Raw genomic sequence first — 17,309 nt, forward strand, 5'->3', positions numbered from 1 at the left:
TAAACATATTTCAGCCATTAGTAGTTCATCCTTTGAAAAATCTGTCTTCTCTATTGCCCCTTTTTCATTGTATGTGTTATTGTTGTTGTTGTTATTTAGGGGGTTTTGTATATTTTAGATAATATTCCTCTGTCAGATGTGCCAACAACCAGCCTCGACTTGGAATGAGGTTCTGAGAGAAGGGGTGTCTGGGAGCTACAACAAAAAAAAAAAAAAAAAAAAAAAAAAATGACTTGAAATCAAATCATGGACCCATGCTAACAACCTGTATTCTGCTTGACACAGTTTTTCCAGTCTGCTTCTCTCTGTGTTTTGCTTTCTCTCTGGAGATCTTTCTGTCTATATCCTGTTTTAAGATATCTCTCTGTCCGTGTCCTGCTTGTGTGTGTGTGTGTGTGTGTGTGTGTGTGTGTGTGTGTGTGTTCTCCAAGCAATCCTCCCTTTTTATCCTAAAAAATTCTGTGGATAGCCCATCTTCTGCAGAAAACAGGTGCAGTCTTTTATTTTACATACCAGTTTAATCATTTACTCGAGGTTTATTATTATTATTATTATTATTATTATTATTATTTATTATTATTATTATTATTTTATGAATCAGCATCCAATGACCCCAGATCTTTGATTCTTAGGAGACAGTAAGTATACATTTTTTTTCTTAACATTGCAAAAGAATTCAGAGATCTGACTTCCATTTTTAAGCCCAGATGATAAATTAGTTGAGTGGAACTCTGCCCTGAAACTACCATTTCTACCACACCTTAGCCTGAACTTGCTGTGTCCCAGGCTGACCCTGTATCTTGCTGACAAGCTAGCTTATTAATGCAGCTGCCTTTGTTAGCTTAGATTTATGAAGTTCCTCATAATTCATACTGCATCCTCATATTTTGTATAGTTAAGAAATTACATATTTTCAAACTCATGTATTTAAAGCTCTCTCACATGGCCTCAAGGACTGTCTTGAAGGTCCCAGTGTTTACCATTTTGCTGAGACATAACCGCACCCTCAACTCCTGGACTGGTGCTGTTTCTAATTATCATGGAATCATTAACATTAACAGGGAGGACATTCCTCAAAGGAATGTGAAATATACATTATTATACAAACTAGATATAACCCACAGCAGCCATCCACACTCCACACTTGTGGAGGCTCACGCCAGGGCCCTGTCCCAGGGGCAAGAACCAGGGCACTCTGTTCCCACCAGGGCTACTCCAGGCTAAAGTTCTATTTTTAAAAGTCTTGCCTATGCCAATGAGTTCACATGTATTCTTTGCTCTTTTCTGTATCAGATTCAGGGCACCTTACATAATATTACAGTCCTTGATCCATTTGGAGCTGAATTTTGTGCAGAGTGTGGATTAAGCTTTTTCTTCTACATGTAGCTATCAAGTTTAATCAGCATCATTTATTGAATGATGCTGATTAAACTACTGCCATGTGTACTATTGGTTATTTAATTAAATATTAATGTAAGGGTCTGAAAAATCACTGAAGGAAGACCCCCAGACTCAATAGCATGCAAAAACAAAGAGCGTTTATTGTGCAGAAACAACCAGCATGCAGGAGTCAACCATTTTTTAAAATGGTAACCCCAAACAAAAGCATGCAGGCCCTCTAATAGGAAACCAAGAGGAATTCTCTAGAAGGACTAAATAATCTAAAATTATATTGGTGGGTGCTAGGGGGTCACAGGTGGTCAGTGGTCTGCATTTCTATGTCATAATATTTAACCATAGGATGAGATAGGGCTGTCCAGCACAGATGGCCCATTCTGGGATAAGATATTTCTCCATTTTTGTGATTATACTCGGGCTGTTATTTGGGAAGGGGTTTTATGATCTTGTTCTGGATTTTCTGGTCTGTCCCTGGAGCTGGTGCCTATGGGCTAGTTTCTGGGTCTTATGGTATATTCCTGGAGCTGGTACTGTACAGCCTTTTTTCAAAATCAGGCCTGGTCCTTAAATAGAGACAAGTGAGGTCCTTAAGAGCCCCCCATATGTTGTCCTTTCAATTACTTGCTTTTGGGAGTGCGGACTTATATCTGGATTCCCAATCCTATTTCAGTGAACAAGGAGTTTGCTTGCAGGCCAGTGTCATGTTATTTTTATTGGATCTGTATAGATCTATAGCATAGTTATATAGTGCTAAAAGGTGCTATTCACACTATGAGAAAAGAAAAGGAATCACCAGTCTCACCCATTTGTGAATACTGAGAGTTGCAATAACAAACATCCTGGCAAGACATAGCCATTGGTACAATACTAGCATAAACAGCATGGAAGTAATCAAACACTCTCTTATTGGATTTAAGGCCCACTTCACAAATCCAAACTCCTAATCTTCCACCATTATTGGAGGTATTAACCTATGTCTAGGGAGCTCAGAGGCCCTAGGACAGAACCTCTACCGCTATTCTGCTAAACAGACAGTGTTAACCAACTAGTAATGACTATCAATCTATATATAAGTTATCACATCCCTCAACTCCCGTCAGAGAAGCTTTTATGTCCTGGAGATAATAAGGAATGCAGAGACCCACAGTTGGGTAAGGTGTAGAGAACAAGAGACTAATGAATGTTCAACCCTAAATGAAAAATATATATCACACACAACCCTCCCAGGGTTCAAGGATCATTGTAGGGTTTATAAAAGTGTGAACAATTCCTGTGAAAACTCAAACCAGATCATATCCCAGTATGGAAGGAAGAAATGGGCTTGAGCACCTAGCTGAGGATTTGTTGACAACTGGAAGCTTATGGGAAGAGTATACTTTTTTGTGTAAATATATAGCCTCTGGTATATCAACCATACTACACTGGAAGGCCACACATCACAAATTATGCAGGAAGCACAAACTTGAACATGAGTGTGTATTTATTTGCCTATGACTGTGTTTATATGTGTAGATGCATCTGGATGTGAGAATAGCAGATATCATCTTCTATCCCTCCACCCCCTTATTTTGAGAACGAGCTTCTCAGTGAATCCAGAGAATACCAGTTTACTAAACCAGATGGCAATGCAATCTGGAGTTCTGCTTGTCTCTGCCATCCCTAGCTCTGGCATCATAGGTATGCACTACTGTTCACATCTTTTAAATGGGTTCTGGAGATCTGATGTCAGGTCCTCATCATTCCATAGTAAGCACTTTACCGAGTGTGCCATCTCTCCCTAGCCCATGAACAGGCCTTTCTGCCTGCAAGATAGGATTAAGACACATATCACCACATCTGTTTTGTGTGGTGCTGGGGACTGAATTCAGAGCTTCTTGATTATGAGGCAACCAAGCTATTAATAGAGCTATATCCTCATGCTAATACTATTAAACTGTTAGCCCAGAGTAATTCACATGCATCTCTGGGTCTTCACTAAGCCAGAGTAAATTGAATCAAATGGTAGAACTCAGAGAAGACATCAACCAAGAACTAGGGAATTTCTTAGTACTAGAAGAACTTCCATATATTTATTTTCACAAGAGCTATAAATAAATGTGTTTTTCCCCTTAGCCCCCATCCCAGAGGATAACAAAACAACCACTAAAGTGAAGAGTACATTGAGAAAGAAAGCTCAGTTATGGCAAACTTGGAAGTGTGAGGAGTCTATTATTGAGGGGACTGGGTAGTACCTTAGTTCAAAGAGGCTCTGTCTTAACCACTAGTTGTGAAGACAGAGTTAAGCCATATCCCTTGCATTTTGAAAATCAGAAAGAACATTGATTTCCTGTTGCTCAAGTAGCCCCAAGCCTACTTCCCTCCTTTTTTTTTTTTCTCAATTCTGTTCAGAAATCCCGGAAGATTGAGACACATTCCACAAATGACCAGAAGCCGAGAAATCATAGAGTTAAACCAGGACTTAATAGTCTGTGTCAGAAATATATATCTCTAGAGCACGTAATTAAAAAGTGAAGAAGAGCTGAGGGGAGGGGATAGTAACAGACTTCTGGAACTCAAGACTTCATCTCTCTCTGAGCTTCCATCATCTGGTTTGTAAAATGAGTGATTGACCTGTAGGCTAGTCTGTAATTTTCTTAGTTAATGATTGACGGGGGGAGAGGGGGCTGCTCACTGTAGGCTCACTGCAGGTAGTATTCTGTCATATTATAGGCAAGTTGTTGGTCTAGAAAAACAGCTGGCTAGAATTTGGTATCCTGCAGCCTAAGAATCCACAAGGTCTGGTCTCGGGGCCTCATATGTCAAGTATAGATATGACAATGTTTACATTTACAGTGAAGATTGAGGGCTCAAGAATGCTCTACTTCAGTATTGGTTACAAGACCTGTTAACACAGACACATTAACCATGTGAAGATTTATCAAGAAATGGTCTGTGCTAAGTACAATGTTTTCTGCCTATACTATATTTTGTTTTACCAAAAATAAAGAAAAGCGAGGGACAAAAATGACAAAGATAAAGAGAGGATGGGGGAGGGAGAAAAAAGAGAAATACACAGAGAGAGGAGGAGAGTATTTCCTGGCATGTAAGAAATGAAAGATGGCTTTTAAAGTGTTTAGCAGCTGAGCAGGGTAGCACAGGAAAACCAGTGGAAATTCATTTCTGGAGCCCAAGATGCTTTAACAGGTAAACACTCTTGTTACCAAGTCCAGTGGCCTGAGTTCCATCCTAAGAATTCCTGAAAGAACTAATTCCTTTAAGTTGCCCTCTGTGTCACTGTGTGGATGCATTGTTTAACACTGTGCACTCCCAATACACAATAAACAAATAAATGAAAAGATTTTAAAGTAATTTCCAATCTTTTCCTACCCACTTCTTCATCTGAAAATCTAGAGTCACAGAGGGGAGGCTGGGATGACACCAACTCTGAAGATAGGAATGTCTGAACACAAAGCATACCTGTGTCAGGAAACTGAGGGATCAGAACTGTGTCTAGGGTAGAGATATAACATCTGACAAATTCATCTGTTACCCTATTATTTCCATTGGGAGTGGGTGATCTGCTTACCTTCCATACCACAAATTAGCCAGAGACCTTGATTTTTGGAAATCAGAAATGAAAAGTTCCCCAATTTCTCTTTCTTCCACATAAACAGGGTTCCCTCCCCCAGTCAGGTATTGTGATGGTTAGATCAGGCTGGAATGACATTGTTGCTCTGATTTCAAGAATTTTACAGTTTTCCTCTCTGCCCCCAATTTGTCCTTCCAACCTCAGTAAAAATGTTGAAGTGCAGTATACATAAACATGTTGCACCGGTTATTAATATATTATTCAATGAGATAAACAGAATAAAGCAGACACAAGACATCTCTATCAAACCCCTCAGGCTCAGTGAACATTGTGGAAGAGCGGGGGCTAAAAGAATGTTAGAGCTGGAAGAGGAGAAGTGCTGTGAAATAAGATCTGGATATGCCATGGCTGCTGCCTGGAAGAACTCACAGCATATAGAAGATCTGTAGCTGATCAAGCCAGTTAAAAATTCCAGTGTGGGTTAGGGATGAGCTCCTGAGGCCAAATCACGGCAGAGAAGCTATTGGCAGTGGATGGCTACAGGGGAATGTAAAGCCACTTTCATTTCCCTTTATTTTTAAAGATCTATTTTATTTTGTGTATATGAGTATGTTCTGCGCATACATCTGTGCACTATGTGCATGCCTGGTGCCCACAGAGGCCAGAAAATGGCATAGAATTCCCTGAATCTGGACTTACAGATAATTGTGAGCGGCCATGCTACTAAGAATTAAACCCAGATTTTTCTGGGAGAGCAACCAGTGCTCTTAACTGCTGAGCCATTTCTCCTACCCTGTACTATGTTTTATTGGTTGTTTGATATTGTAACATAATTGTTGGCAATAGGATTAGAAAAACTACTGTTGGATCTACAGATAATATTAAGTTAGTGGTGTGCTTACTTGGCATTCACAAAGCCCTGAGTTTTATCCCCAGAAGCAAGTAAACCAGGTGTGGTGATATATGGCTGTCACTCCAGCACTCAGGAAGCAGAGGTAAGAAAATTAGTTCAAGATCATCTTCAGCTTCCTAGAAAGTTCTAAGCCAGCCTGGTCTGAATGAGACACTGTTTCAAATGAAAGGAGAAAGAGAAGGAGAATGAAAGAGTGGGATGGAGGGGAAGGGAAAGGGAAGAAAAGAGAAGAGAAACTTCACTTTTCTAAGAAATGTCATTTCTCCCTTTCTAATCACCCTCCCTTCCTCCAGCCACACCCTTCTCCCAGCTGCATGATACATCTTGAAATTTCCAACACCTCTCCAAACTGCCTGAGAATGTTACCTGTTTGCATATAGGTCATTGAAAATATAATTATTTAATTTAAGGTTGTATCATATCAGATCAGGGTAGAGCTCTAATCCAGTATGACCAGAATCTTTGTGTAAAGGGAAATGTGGACACACACACACACACACACACACACAGAAAGAGAGAGAGAGAGAGAGAGAAACAGTATGTACTGAAGAAGGCAGGGAGACAGAAAACATTTTGAAAAACTGTCAACATATCAGTAGCAGCTGAGTTATGGGGTTATGGGCTTGGAACAGATCTTCTCTCATAGTCCTGCTAAATCCTTGATCTTGAATTTATAGCTTACAGAATTGTGCAGTAGCAATATTCTGTTGTCTCATTGGCCTTCGTTACCATGGAAACTGTAACAAATGAGTATGCTTGGCTCATAAATTCGTCATAGCTCAGCCTGTCTTCTAGTCATTTTCTCAACTTTACTGGCATTTAGGACCCACCCTACACACAGGATGAGCTCATCTAAGAGTCTTTAACCTTATTCTGTCTACAAATTGGACCAGTGTCCTCAAATTCTGGGCACTGAAACTTACAGCTAGCTTTGGGAGGCCATCAGCTGTCTTACTACATATTAATGTCTTTGTGCAATCTTTGTTCCAAGAGACACAGGAGGGAAACTGAGGCTCAAAAAAAATGTCACTTATGCAAGTTCAGTATTGGAGGAGGTATTCTAGTTTGATCCTCACTGCCCAAATAGTCCCCGTTTCTGTTCTCAATACCACTTATCCCATTACACTCTTTCTCTTCTCCTTCTTCCCCGGGCATCCTTCTCCTAGCTCCAAGAATTGGATTTCTGCAGTTCAATGAATATAATAGAGTCTTGGGGGGGTATGTAAAATGGGCATTATAATGTTTACCTCACAGGTTGTTTTGGAGGACATCAAGTGAGAAATTGCTCTCAGGCCAGTGTCATGTATAAATTAATAGATTGGATTGTGCTATTTTACGCCAGGACCCATTTTCCCTAGTCATCTAGGGATCTCCGTATTTTATAGCACACGAAGTGTTCTGGAGTTCCAAAAACGCAGGCCTTTGTTGGGGACTCAAGAAAGCTGGAATGCTGGCCATGGCCAGTAAGAAAGGGAGAAGTGAAGACTTGCTGTTCAGGCTCTGCAGGACCATCTGGAGTTTGAGAAATTCTGGCCATGTTGGAGCAGTCTGTGAGGTTGGAGCATTTGGGGCTAGCCACTTTGGAGCCTTCTAGGATATGGATATTCAGGCTTGTTGGAAATTCCATCAGCAGCACCTAGAACTGACAAGTTTGAAGCAGCTTGCAGTCTTTAGCTGATTAAAAACCTACTGAAATAGATGTAAATTAGGGACAGAAAGTTAACTTGACACTTGAATATCAGAAAAAAAAAAAAACAACAGACAAATTAGCAGGGGAAAGAAAGGGGTCAAGCGCATTTGTTTCAGACATACACGAGTATACATAATGGAAATAAAAAGTGAATATTAAACAAGATTTTGAATTGTATATGCCCTTCCCTATAGCAAATGGAAGTTGGGAGTTGTGAGCCATTTAGAGGATGAGAAAATGACTTTTATGGGACATGAATAGTCCCAAACAATAGACAATGCTGAAGGAGAATACTTATCTCATCTTTGCTGTGGTGCTTGTCCCTCAATCTCTTCTATGGTGACAGCTTTTTTTTTTTTATTGGATATTTTATTTACATTTCAGATGTTATTCCCTTATCCCATTTCTCCTCCGCCCAGGAACGTCCTATCCCATCCCCCCTCCTCCTGCTTCTATGAGGATGTGGCCCCACCTACCCCCCCCAACTCCCACCTCCCCACCCTCGAATCCCACCCCCTTGGAGCGTCCAGCCTTCATGGGACCAAGGATCTCCTTTCCCACCTATGTCCCACAAGGCCATCCTCCCCTACATATACAGCTGGAGCTATGGGTCCCTTCCCTGTGTGCTCCCAGGCTGGTGGTTTAGACCCTGGGAGTTCTGGTTGGTTAGTCTTGTTGCTCTCCTCATGGGGCCACAAACCCTTTCAGCTCCTTCAGTCTTCTCTCTAACTCCTCCATTGGGAACTCCTTGATCAGTTCAATGGTTAGCTTCGAGCACCCACCTCTGAATGTGTCAGGCTCTGGTAGACCTCTAAGGAGACAGCTATGTCAGGCTTCTATCAGCATGCACTTCCTGACATCTACATCAGCCTCTACCTTTGGTGACTGCACATGGGATGGATACCCAATTGGAATGGTCTCCAGACGGCCCCTCCTTCAGTTTCTGTCCCACACTTTGTTTCCATGTTTGCGCTCTTAAGTATTTTGTTACTCCTTCTAAGAAGGACCGAAGCACACACACACTTGGTCTTCCTTCTTCATGAGCTTCCTGTGGTCTGTGAGTTGAATCTTGGCTATTTCAAGCGTCTGGGCTAATATCCAATTATCAGTGAGTTCATACCATGTGTGTTCTTTTGTTGTTAGATTACCTCACTCAGGATGATATTTTCTAGTTCCATCCATTTACCTAAGAATTTCTCGAATTCATTGTTTTTAATACCTGAGTAGTACTCCATTGTGTAAATGTACCACAATTTCATATCCATTCCTCTGTTGAAGAGCATCTGGGTTCTTTCCAGCTTCTGGCTATTATAAATAAGGCTGCTATGAACATGTTATGTGTCCTTGTTATATGTTGGAGCATCTTCTGGGTATATTCCCAAGAATGGTATAGCTGGGTCCTCAGGTAATGCTATGTCCAATTTTTTGAGGAACCGCCAGTCTGATTTCCAGAGTGGTTGCACCATCTTGTAATCCCCCCAACAATGGAGGACTGTTCGTCTTTCTCCACATCCTTGCCAGCATCTACTATCATCTAAATTTTTGATCTTAGCCATTCTAACTGGTGTGAAGTGGAATCTCAGATTTGTTTTGATTTGCAGTTCCCTGGTGACTATGGATGCTGAACATTTCTTTAGGTGCTTCAGTTTAATTTTGTTGTTGTTATTGTTGTTGTTGATGAAATAACAGAGCAAGATTTTGTGCAACTGTGTTCCTTTCTTGTAAAGCCAGGCAGACAAGGAAATTTGGAATAAAAGTCCTTGCCTACACTTGCTGCTACCCAGACACAGTTTGATATGGAAAGTGATACTTTCCTGTTATTTGTTAAGCCTCAGTACTAGACAAAAATCATGGCAAAACTATTTCCTTTTCTCTGTCTCACTGAGGATGTCATCATGGTGGTTTTGACTGTTTCTCTATAGGTAACTAAAGCATTTGACACAAAGGAGGCCTCTAGGCCTCTAACCTAGCATCTTCCACTTGGCCCCTCCCATGCACCCCTTAAAGAGTCCATTGTCTATGTTGCAGACTCTTTGAGGAGCCACACCCAAGCCATTCCAGTCTTCCCACTGAGCAATCTCCTCTTGTAGCCCTGGGAAGAGTGATCTCCTACCCCACACTCTAGACATGAGAATGATCAGTTCAGGAACTAAGGCTGCCCACATCCATCAACACAGTGACTGCATCTTGTGGGCTAAAGTAGATAAAGATGAGAGTCAAAGTATGGAAATGACTGGCCCAAGACAACCAGTTTTGGAATCCACAGTGACTTGGAATACAGGCTTCTTCCAATTTCCACCTGGCTGATTCTTTGGAGCTGATATCCTCAAGGAAGACAGTCTTGTCTCTGCTCCCAGCCCAGCCCAGCCCAGCCCAGTCCAGCCCAGCCCAGCCCATCCATCAGCTACCCAGTGACTGCTGGTTCAGCAGTCATGCTATAGTTTAAATCTGAAATGTCTACCCTTGTCTCCTAACTGGTGCCGCTGTTTTGGAACGTTGTCTGCCTGTTGTCAACTGTTAGGAGATTGGGAATTGTGCCGATGTTGATTGCCAGCCTCATAGGATATGTATTATTTAGGAGACAAACTTCCATGCACTCCTGTAAGAGATTATTTAGATTAGGAGTTACCTTGGAAAAAAGAGTCAAAAAGCCAAATAACCCCTCATGGCCTCCAGCTAAGGTCTGAAGACTTCCTAGTTTGTCTGTGGACCTCCACACCAAGAACCAAGTTGCAAACTCAATACGTCATTTTGTATCAAAAGGTCAGTTATGAAGCACCTAGAATTTTTCAATTAAAAGAATGTATTCTCTGGGTTCTGTTGTGGCCCAGATAATAACTTTTTTTTCTATTGTGGGTTCTGTTTTTTTTTTTCCCCATCGAGAAATTGGTTTTGATGTACCTATGACTTAAGTTTCTCAATAAAGGAAATAAAATCTTAAAAAAAAAAAAAAAAGGAGTTATCTTGGTTAGGTCAGTCAAGGTATGAAGATCTTCCCCATTTACATGGCACCATTCCATAGGCTATGGTCCACATGAGAAACCGAACACCAGAATTAATCTCCCTTTGCCTGCCAACTATAGATGCAATGTGACTGGCTACCTCAAGCTCCTGCTACCATAACATCCCATCTATGATGGACTGTACTTTCCAACTATGAGCCAAGATAAAATTTCTTCCTCCATTAAATTGTGTTTCCCCAGAATATTCCATCACAGCAACCTAAAATAGCTAATACAGGCCTAGTGGGTATGAATAGGTCACTAGGGCAAATGGTTGCATATTTTATACAAACCCTGCTCCATTTTGTATGTCCTTCTCTCTTTCCCACACACTTTCCCCCTTGACTGCCTTGAACTGAACTGCTCTGACATGCTTTTCCCACTGTGATGAACTGAAGCCTTTGAAAACCTTTAGCCAAAGTAAGTCTTTCCTTGCCTCATTTCTGTCTGGTATTGTGGTCACAGCAAGGTAAAAGCAACTTCCACAAATGGATAACCCCACTTCATGTCCTCTGTTCTGGGAAGGTTCTCCCTTAAGGGTTATGCTGTGAAATATGACTTGAAATAATTTGACATTATATATGATGAAAGAGGGGTTGAGCCTTTCAAGTAGCATGCAAGCAATTATGGTATGTATAATCAGGGTTCATATCTAAAATCCATAGTATGAAACTTAAGGAACACACTGGCAATAGGTCTAATTTCATTTCGACTGATGTGATAAACACCATGACCAAAAGCTACTTTGAGGGAGAAAGAATATATCTTTCAAATGACTTACAAATCCAGGTAACAGACAATTCCTGTGGGAACTCATGGCAAGAACTTGAAGGCACAAGCCCTAGAGACTCCACACAACATTACCTACAACTAAAAAACTCACGTAACAACTAAAGAAGTATGGAAAGAACTATGGAGGATTTTACTTGCTGGCAGGTTCACACTCAGCTAACTTTCATATGTAGACCATAATGACACACCTAGGGAATGGTGCCTCCCACGGTGGGATGCCTGGGCCAACATGGCGAAAAGAGAGAAATAACTACTGGAAACTGTCCTCTGACTTCCAAATGTGTGTTGTAGCACATGTGTACAAATTCTTAACATACAAAATTTTTTAAACAAACAGTAAAAATCATTTTTTTAAAAAAAAAAAAAATGAACCAGGGTTTCCTTACTTTCTAGTATAAAGACCCTCCTCCTTCAGGCCTTAAGTATAAACCGTAGCTTTCCTCCCACAAATATAGAGATTCAAGCTCTAGTCCTGTTCCCTTGGATTCAGAGCTTCAGAACACAGCCCTCTTGTCTTGTCCAGGAGTCCAAATCCCCATCCTCCCCCATCAGACTCAAAAATCCAGGACCCATCCTCCTCCCTTAAAGCCAGGAGTCCAGACTTCCATCCTCCTCCCTCAGACCCAGGGGTCCAGACCCACTGCCTCCTCCCTCAGACCTAAGAAGCTAGGTTCCATCTATCCTTTCACAGACTCAAGTATCCAGGCTCCAGCCCCCTCCCTCATACTTAGATGCCAGGCCCAGCCCTCCCTCTTTCAGATTCAACTGTCCAGGTCCCAATCTTCTTCCTCAAATCATGGGTCCAGGCCCTGTCTTCTCTTCTCTCGCCACAGGTCCCAGCCCCCTATCACAAAAAGAGACCTAATTCAGAACACATATTTGGTCAGCTGGTTCAACTAACCCACATTCTTGCTTCATTTTTCTGGCTGGGGTATTACATTTCTTGGGCCTCAGTTCTTCTTTGCTTGCTTAAGCAAGGACAGAGAACTGCGAATAAATTTCCTGACTTCTTTCTTCCCTCTTGTTCTTTCTTTTACCCTCCAGTGAGAAGGGTGGAAGTAGCAGAAACCCCTGGAGAATAAGTACAGGAGTATCTGTCTGGGATAGCTACCTTCCAGAGGCATGAAGCAAACTGCTTCTGTTGGGTGATTTCCCAATAGAAAAGAAGTCTTAAAGGTCTAGGTATTTCCTGGAATTTCCTTTGTGGGGGAGGAATGGCTCACTGAGGACCCATTAGCAAGCAGCATTAGGATCCAAGCCTGCCTAGTTCCTGGAAGTCAGGAGCAAAGAAGCAGAATGCTTGTGTATCTGGGATCTGTACCCATCCTAGGGACTCCTTGCCTCAAGTCCCACCTCTCCCAGGCCCCACTCCCACCCACACTGTTAGGAGTTCCTTATCTTATCTTGCCCAACTGAGTGGCTGTCAGCCACAGAGTTGTCAAGTGTGGGCCTTCCATCTGCTGGGCCCTCTTCCTCCTCTCATCTCCTCCTTCCCTTTTTCATTTTGCTGTGATCCCTCCTCCCCAATCGTTGTCTCTCACTTGTCTTCTGCCTCCCTGGGAAATCCCAGGGTGTGAAAGCAGAGAGAAACAGCAGGGAGTTATGGGGTGGGGAGAATGGTGAGAGATTGAGAATATATGTATGAAAATAAAGATACAGACAGATGAAAGTTTGAATACTCAGAAAATAAAGTCAGGAAAAGTAAACATTAGGGTGACCCCTGACCCAGACATCTTTCATTTCCTCAATCTAGAACTTCCTAGGCCACGAGATTGTGAACTGGAGAGTAAACTGGGCTACAGGGTGAGTTCAAGGCCTGTCTGAGCTGCAAAGTGTCAGCCAGGAAGGGACATGTAAACAAACAGAAAGAAAACACACACACACACACACACACACACAACAAGGAAGAATGAGAAAGAGGATAAAATGAAGAACCAATGAAAAGAACAGATTGAAGGAGGAAAGGAGGAAGGAAGGAAAAGATGGAGGGAGGGAAGAATGGATAGAGAGAGTGAGATACAATGAAACTATAAGTGTTGTGTTAAAGTTCCTCTTGCTTTTATTTTCCCTCTTCCCCATTCTGACTTTTCATCCTGGCCACACACAATCATCCAACACCTGCTGTCCAGTAATTAGCCAAGGCTCTAAGGGCAGAGATACTGTGTATACTGGGTAAGGACACCTGCCTATGGAGAACTTACATTCTAACAAGAGAAGCCCTCATTATACCAAAGAAAAAGATGCTGCATTATACCAATGAAAAGGAATTTACATTATGGTATATGGTCCATAATGGTTAGGGAAGTGTGCCGATTCAGTGACTGAACCCATCACAGTAGAAGCTCATTCGATGGCTTATTCACATGTTGATGGATCAGGAGAGAGTGGGAGGATAAAAGAGACCAGCCTTATAACACTCAAAGCCCTTCACCTACCCAATGGCCAGGGTCTGACAAATAGACAGAGAGCCCAAAACATTATAATTCTGAGTAGAAAAAAAAAAAAGTTCAATATGAGGCGTCCTAGCTTCTTTCTGTGGGAAAGAAAATAAAAAACCTGCTGATGGGGGAGAGGGGAAGGAGGGGGAGGAAGAGGGAGAAGGGGAGAGAGAGAGAGAGAGAGAGAGAGAGAGAGAGAGAGAGAGAGAGAGAGAGACTTATTTGGCTTATAATTTCAGGTCACAATCTATTTTAATGGAATTCAGTGCAGGAACTCATATAGGAGCTTAAAGAAGAAACCATCAAGGAATGCCACTAGACTGCCTCACTTGTAGACTTATGCTTAGTTAGATGTATTCTGCAGCTCAGGGCCACCTGCCTTCACTACCACCCACAGTGGGCTGCAATCTCCTACATCAATCACCTGTCAAGATGTTCTTTGTCAAACATGGCCTCAAGCCAATCTGATCTAGAAGCTCTCTTCTCATGTAGCTCTAGGCTGTGTAAAGTTGACGAAGCTAACTGTAACAAGAGGTAACTGGGGAAAACTGTACCTGAGTCTTGGTAGGTGTATCTTCCTGTGGTTAGAACTTCTGTGCAGTTAAATATTCCTGAAGCAGTTAGGTTGTTCGCCTCATAGTAGAAACTAAGACAAGGGGAAGGGGAAGAAAGTGGATGTGATGGGGGGGATTGTGGAGGGGTAACTGGGAGAGAAGGGTGATATCATTTGAAATGTAAATAAATAAAATGATTAAAAAATGTACAGTAACCAAGTGTCTGCACACTCAAATTACATATATATATATATATATATATATATATATATATATATATATATATTCACTTGAATTGTAGTATTTATTGTCCTTTTGTGGACTTTTCTAGAGGATCATGGTCATGGGAAGAAATACCTTAAAACAAATACCTAATCTCTTGACTGAACTTGATTCTTCAAAAAGACAAGAACAGAGAGACCATACCACATACACACACAGACACACACACACTCAACCTTTAAAACAGTGCCACCAGCTGGTTACCAAGTGTTCAAACACATGATCTGTGAATGATGCCTCCACCTATCTCTCCTATGTCTCTAGGTTTCTACATCTCCTTAAAGTATTTTCTTTCTAAATCAGAACACTCAATAGAGTAACCACATGGTTGGATTCAAGCAATTAATAGAATGCATACTTCACGTTACATTTCAGTGGCCAGTTACCCTCCTTATTTCTCCATGAAGGAAGTTCAAACATAAAACTGGGGCTGTAGTTCAGTTAGTAGATAGAGTGCTGGCTAACCATACACAATGCTCTGGATTCCTTCTCAGCACTGCACAAGTCAGTCATGATACCTATCATATGCCTGCAATCCTAGCACTTACACCAGGACCTCAAGTTCAAGGTTATCTTCAGCTATATTGAGAGTTAGAGCTCAACCTGAGCTATAAAACGTTAGGTTTCAACTCAAAACAGATGGCTGACGTGCCTACTTAACATATTAAAGCAGACTTGGCCACCAGATTCTCCCTGCATATCTCCCCCACCTCCGCCACCATAAACTTCTCTAGTCCTGAGGCTGGGCTGCCTTTCCCCCAGTTGCCCTTCCCAAATAATTGAGCTATTTTTGTTACCTGGTCTTTTCTTCTACTCTTTTGGTCCTCCTAGCTGCTGTGCCTTCTACTTCTCCTTCCCTTCTCTCCACCTCTGCCACTTCTCCACACATGACTCAGAGTCATGTCCACTCTGGACTCTTCCAGATGTCCCTGCCTCTGTCTCCATTTTATCCACAATATATAGATGATAGTTTTATATAAATCAATGATAATTGAAAAGAGGCCATGAATTTGAGACGAACAATGGGGAAATTAGTGGAAGGCCAGAATGAAGTTATTATTTTATTTTATATTTTTTATTGGATATTTTATTTACATTTCAGGTGTTATCCCCTTACCCCAACCCCACCCCGCCCAGGAAACCCCTATCCCATTCCCCCTCCTCCTGCTTCTATGAGGACGTGCCCCCACCTACCCCCCACTCTCCCACCTCCCCACCCTCAAATTTCCCCACACTCGATGGAAGTTATTATTTTGTAATTAAAAATTATTGTTTTAATTTATAGATTGTTGAGCTGGAGAGCTGACTCAGTGGTTAAGAACACTAAATGCTGTTATAGATGACCTGGATTTGATTCCTAGACATACAGACAAGCAAAACACTTATGCATACAAAATAATAAAATAGAAATAAGGTTTTAAAATTCTAATTGTCTATTCCTAGGAATTTCTTTTGGACCTTGGTTGATACTGTTAATTGCAACCTCTTTGTTTGGTTTTTGAACCCAGACAAGGGACTGAGGTGCATATTGTAGATGCCAAAACAAATCTGGCCTCCAGGTTCTCCCAGCATCCCTCAGTCCCTGCCTGGCATACTGTGCCCCCAACCTGAACTTTTCAGTCCAGGGGCTGGGCTGCCCTACCCCCAGAGGCTCTTCCCTAAATAATACAGTAATACAGATCTCTCTCTCTCTCTCTCTCTCTCTCTCTCTCTCTCTCTCTCTCTCCTTCTTCTTCTGCTCCACCACCTCCTCCTCCTCCTTCTCTTTTTTACCACCCACGTGACAGTATAGTATAGAACAGAGTTTATTCAGGGCACAGGGAGGGCCGTTGAAAGGGTAGTAGAGACAGAGAAAGGCAAAAAGAGAGAGTGAGTGAAGGAGTAGAGTAGTGGAAGCCCGCCATGAGCACATAGAGAAATGGGGGAGGGGAATGAGGGGAGAAGAGGAGGTGGCAAGAGTACAGAGCGCGAGTAAGAAGGCAAAAGAGAGCAGAGGGGAAAACAGCCCCTTTTATAGAGAGTCAGGCACACCTGGGTATTGCCAGGTAGCTGTGGGGCAGAGCTTAGACAAAATGCTAACACACAGCAAGCACCACTCAGTGTGTGTTTTGTAAACTAGCCACAAGTCTTGCCTTGGACACCTTTCTCCTTCTTTTTCCACTCTGCTAACTCCACATCAGTCAGGAGCACCTCCTCCAGGAAGCTTTTCCTGCCTTTCAGTTGGGTTGAACCATTATTCCATCAGTGTTCAATCCTGTATTTACACAGCTGCCTCCTCTACTAGACTAGCATCTCCTCAGAGGCAGGGCCTCCCTGCTGAGTCATTTTTGTGTGCCTGGCATCACTTAGGCCAGGGCCCCACCCATCATCTGCTCAAGAGATGTCCTTATAATGAACACATGTTTTTCCTCTGCTTCTTCTCCATTTTTAGCAATCACCCTTACCCTTCTCTTGTGCTGAAGTTAAACGGTGATGATCCTACCTGGAAGACAGTGTAGATTCAGGACAGGGACGAGTTAGTTCTAAGCCCTCATTGGAGGGCAGGGATCTGTCAAAGAGTGCTCAGCTTCATCTGTCCTTGTCATCTTGTCTTTGCTACATTCAGTCTTGGTCATCTGTGCTTGCAAGGAAAACTGGACCCCTGCTCCTAAGGGAGCAGGGTTAGGCCTGTA

This window comes from Arvicanthis niloticus, chromosome 30, assembly GCF_011762505.2.
Source record: "Arvicanthis niloticus isolate mArvNil1 chromosome 30, mArvNil1.pat.X, whole genome shotgun sequence".
Lineage (NCBI taxonomy): Eukaryota > Metazoa > Chordata > Mammalia > Rodentia > Muridae > Arvicanthis > Arvicanthis niloticus.